Source organism: Megascapheus bottae, chromosome 15 (genome assembly GCF_031878675.1).
Source record: "Megascapheus bottae isolate mThoBot1 chromosome 15, mThoBot2.hap1, whole genome shotgun sequence".
In the NCBI taxonomy this organism is placed as follows: domain Eukaryota; kingdom Metazoa; phylum Chordata; class Mammalia; order Rodentia; family Geomyidae; genus Megascapheus; species Megascapheus bottae.
Genome location: NC_143523.1, coordinates 25,423,204 through 25,428,757, shown reverse-complemented (window position 1 = coordinate 25,428,757; position 5,554 = coordinate 25,423,204).

The window sequence follows — 5,554 nt, the reverse complement described above, 5'->3', positions numbered from 1 at the left end:
CTTGCTAGATAAGTGCTCTACCACTTGAGCCAGACTTCAGCCCTTTAAAAATTTTCTGATTTTTGATATAAGGTCTAGCAACCTTATTCCTGGCTGGCCTCCACTTGTGTTCTGACTCTGCGTAGTTGGGATCACAGGTGTGTATCACCATACTTGGATTTTAGCCAGCATCTTATCCATCACATACAGTGCTATGAGATTAGCACTGTAATTGCCATTTTATAAATCAGAAGCAGAGAATCCTACCAGTCAAGAAGCTTGCCCAAGAACACACACCTGGTAAGTGGTAATCCCAGGGAGCTCTGTGTCCTACAAAACAAGCAAATAAAATCCAGACAAGCTGGGATAACCTGGATCAAACAAAGTTAACAAGCTTTCTTCACTACAGAAGCTCCTGGGGACTTTCATGTTTTAATTCATGTTGCATAGAGTTTGTCTAGATATCTTGAGTTGAATTTGTAACAGAATTTAACTTTTTTCTGGTCTTTTTTTTTTTTTTTTTTTTTTTTTTGATCTGTTGTGGATCTTGAACTCTGGTTCTGGGCACTGTTCCTGAGCATTATGTTCAAGGCTAGTCCCCTAGCTATGTCACTTTGAGCCACAACTCCAGTTTTTAAGTGGTCAATTGGAGATAAGAGTCTCACAGGGACTTTCCTGAGGCTTTAAACTGCGATTCTCAAGTCTCAGCCTCCTGAGTAGCTAGGATTACTGGCATGAGCCACTGGTACCTGGTTTAACTTTTTCTTTTATTAGACAAGATCTCACTCTGTATCATAGGCTGGCCTTGAACTGAGAATCAATATCAGTGTCACTTAGATGCAGAGTCAGTTCTTCCGCTTTGGGAAGGATGTAGAGAAATCAGAGTACTTTATGACAGCTGGCTGGGGCACAGGGGAGGAAAGGGAGAAGGAGCCAGACAGGAGAAGCAGAGTCTGGCAGTTGTGTGCCCTTGTTGCACTCCAGAGCTCTGTGATGTGCTCAGCCTCCACTACCACCTGCGTGACAGAAAGCACTCTAACCTCCACTGCACAGAGAAGAGAAGTGAGGCACAGAGCATGTGGGAACAGTGTGGTCTCCACACAACTCACAGTGGTGGTTGATGGATTCAAATCGTTTGACTCCTGATGATCTGTTCTGAAAAGACGTTTCGTTGGGAATGTGAGAGATGGCGGCATATAATCAGGTCAGAAGATCACAGGAGATTGCATGGGGTGGTGCCCCGGCCTGCAGGGTAGTCAATTAGAGCTCGAGGAGGAGTAAACCTGAATAAGAAAGACAAACCAGACACAAGGAGAGAGACCAAGACAGTATTCTGATCAAGGTCTCAATCTTTATTTTTGCACAGCAGAATATATAGGTTTAGCAGAAGGGTGATTGATGCAAGCAGGTTGCTTAGTTATATTGCTTAGTAACTACCTCTCTACAACATGTACCTGAAAGAAACCTGGGGAGGGGGTCAGGAGGTAGTCAAACTGTTCTGCCAAACTGGATACATAAATGCAGTTGGGTCGTCATGGAAGGGGTAGTAGAAACAAGCGATTCTTTCAACTTACAAAGTCTTACAGTTACTAAGTTCTTTTAGTTTACAGAAACTTATAGTTTCTGGATGTCATAGTAACAGCTATTTGGTTCCCAGCATGGTGGTTTTCTGGAGAAGGCCTGGCAGAGCCAGTGGGAATAAGAAGGGCTCCGGAGCGCACTTGGGAGAGTCCTCCAATAGAGTCCATAACAGTCTCTGGCTGGTGTGTGGAAGTAGGAACAGCTGGTACAGAAAAGTTTCAGGAAAACCAGACCTTGTCCTCATGCCCACACCCACAGCCTGAGACTCTGGGAAGGCCCAGGAATATACTGACCACAGCAGTGTGGCCCCTCTTCCAGGTTCTCTCCTGAAGGTGCAGGATTCCAGTCCTTCCCATTCTGACCCTGGCTAAGTTTCAGCTCCCTTGAGAAAGGCATCAATCCCTATTTATGTGAGCCCTTTTCCAACACTACCACAATGGCTGCCAAACTTTACTATGGGGTTGTGAAAGGAACAAACCATATTCAAAGCATATATTTTCTCTTTTTGTTGGTCATAGGGCTTGAACTTGATTGTCCCTGAGCTCTTCGGCTCAAGGCTACTGCCCTACCCTTGAGCCAAGGCCCACTTCCCATTTTCCTGAGGTTAACTGGGGATAAGAGTCTCAGGTCCTTTTGTGCTCGGGCTGGCTTTGAACCTTGGTCCTCAGATCTTCCTGAGTAGCTTGGATTATAGGCATGTGTCTCTGTGTCCAGCTTCAAAGCATATTTCAAAGGCTCATTGGTCACAACTGGATCACATGTTGTCTCTATGGAAAAAGACCCTCAGAAGCAGGGAAAGGAAATTAGAAGCCACAGCCTTTATCCCAAGAATCTATTTCAGTAAGTTATTTAAACCACATGGCATTAAGAAGACCCTTATTTCCTCAGTACAAGAATTCCATTTCAGTGGAGTCTCCGCGGCATGAAATATATGGTTGTGTTTCTCTTAACATGCTGGAGATATCAGAAAATGTGTCAACTGTTATTTAGCTTACTTGAAATAATCAAATTGCCTTTGAATCATCACTTTCACTAAGGCCACATGGTGTAAACTCAAGTAGTGTAATTTGCTATTATGGTAATACCTATAATTCATATCTATTATAGAAAACGTAGCACATACCTATATTCCAAGCTACTTGAGAAGCTGAGGTAGATGGACCTCTTGAGCCTAAAAGACCAACTTGGGCAACATAGTAAGAACATGTCTCAAAAGGAAAACAATAGCTACTCAGGAGGCTAACATCTGAGGATTGTGGTTCAAAGCCAGCCTGGGCAGGAAAGTCTATGACACTCTTATCTGCAATAAACTACTCAGAAAAGCCAGAAGTGACACTGTAGAGCAAGTGGTAATGTGCTTGCCTTGAGAAAAAGAAACACCCAGGCCCAGAGTTCAAGCCATAGGACTGGCAAAATAAATAAATGAATAAATAAATAAATAAGAAAGAAAGAAAGAAAGAAAGAAAGGAAAATGAAAGAAGAAAGGGAGGAGGAAGGAGGAAAGAGGGAACATTTATATAATGAAAAACACAAAAACAAAAATTAAAACTACACGTAAGGGGCCAGGAGTTTGGCCTGGTGGTAGAGTGCTTGCCTAGCATGCACAAAGACCCGGGTTCAATTCCTCAGTATCACATACATAAAAAAAGCCAGAAGTGGTGTTGAGGCTCAATTGGTAGAGCTCTAGCCTTGAGAAAGTCCAAGGACAGTGCTCAGGCCCTGAGCTCAAGCCCAGGACTGGCAAAAAAAAAAAAAAAAAAAAAAGCTACACGTAAATCAAATGATTTGTGCAATCCACTAATCCACTATTACAATGTTTGACTTGCCATCTGTCTTGCCAGTCTTCCATATCCAAATTGATGCTATATAGTTACCATTACATTGTAAACTGGTTTGACAATGATTAGATTATGATCATTTACCCAAGTTAATACTATCATATGGCATAGCCCAGGTGAAAAGGTAGTGTTCTGTCGAATTTTACCAACCAACCTCCTGAGCATTGTTTCTAAGTTTCTTTGTACAGATAATGCTGTGGTGAACATCGTGAAACATAGATTTTTATGTATCTCTCGAAAGAAAGAAAGAAAGAAAGAAAGAAAGAAAGAAAGAAAGAAAGAAAGAAAGAAAGAGAGAAAGGGCCGGGAGTTTGGCCTAGTGGTAGAGTGCTTGCCTAGAATGCATGAGGACCCGTTTGATTCCTCAGTACCACATACATAGAAAAGGCCAAAAGTGGTGCTATGGCCCAAGTGGTAAGCTCTAGCCTCAAGAAAGCCCAAGGACAGAGCTCAGGTCCTGAGTTCAAGCTCCAGAACTGGCAAAATAAAAATAAAAAAGAGAAAGAGAGAGAGACCGAAAGAGAGAAAGAAAGAAGAGAGAGAGAGAGAGAGAGAGAGAGAGAGAGAGAGAGAGAGAGAGAGAGAGAGAAAGAAAGAAAGAAAGAAAGAAAGAAAGAAAGAAAGAAAGAAGGAAAGAAAGAAAGGGAAAATGGTGGAGGGATTTGAATATCTTACAGATTTTTTGGGGGGAGGGGGCAGTCCTGCAGCTTGAACTCAGGGCCTGGCCACTGTCCTTGGGCTTTGATTTTTCTCAAAGCTAGCACTCAACCACTTGAGCCATAGCTCCATTTCTGGCTTTTTCTCTGTATGTGGTAGTAAGGGATTGAACTCAGGGCTTCATGTATACTAGGCAAACACTCTACCACTAGGCCACACTCCCATCCCCTCTTACAGACTTTTAAAAAACACAGTCACCACATTATTCTTTTAGAAGGAGTGTGCTTCTATTGTGCAGCAATGTGGACGAGTACCACTTTCTATACTTCCATTTTCATTGAACATTGTATCTGTTTAGGGTTGTCAGGTATTTTACCAAGGTGTACCAGGTATTTCTGGCAAGCGAATTTAATAGAGGTGATTCGTTTCATTCATTGGAATGACCCTGCTGGACAGAGCAAAAAGAGGACAGTAAAATAACTTCAGGAAGTGTGTCCAGTCCTCGGGCTCAGACAACGAAGAGGTGGAATTGAGATTGTTGAAAACTGCTAGTTTTGAGAAGGTTTGGTAGAGCAGAGTTCCACTTCCAATTTCATGGACTCCATCAAAGAAAGACAAGTGTAAGCCCAGAGATAATAGCCTAACAACCAGATAGACATCAATCACATGTTATTTTATTTTTTTGGTGGTAATGTGGTTTGAACTCAAGGTCTCTTGCCTGCCGTGCAGGTGCTTTACCATTTGAATCAAAGATCTATTCTGTTGTCATTGTTTTGAGGCAGAATTGTACTCTATAACTCAGATTGGCCTCAAATTCAAGATCTTCCTACGGCAGCTGGGATTTAAAATATGTGTATCATTCTTGGCCTAATTTATTCTCGAATTCTATAACTGACTACTTTCTGGACAAAGTTAGTCCACTTGCCGGGATGGGGGAAGCTAACATTTGGAGTCAGAAAAACTGAATGTGAGACCTTATTTGTCCCCTTCTTTTACAGTACTTGTCTGAGCCTTGTTTTCCTTATCTATATGCAAAGCACCCACATTAGGGAACTTGTAACTCATGTATTGCTATAGTGCAATTCAGAGTAGAACACATAGAAAATTATAGTTCTAGGTGACCTGCAGAATGAAAATGTGGCAGTGTTGGTTATGTAAAAATCAAAGCAACCACATGCAGCATACAGTACCACATTGCAAACTCCACACTGGTGTGTCTGTGAGAGAAAGAGAATACTCGTGGCCTGGGAGTTAAAAGGAATCCAGAAAAACAAGAGAAGGACCCAAACACTCAGAGAAATAAGTGATATACCCACAATGGTGCTTCCTTCCCTACCTGCCTCACGAGGTTTTCTGAGGAGCTGATGACATGAGAAGGCAGATGCTAACTTACTATTTCCATGAAGTTCTTCATACTGGAGGAAGGACCTGATTGGAGACAGGCATTCCTTCAAGAGGAAGCTGTGACCCAGGTGATGCCCATGAAAACTTCCCCTGGG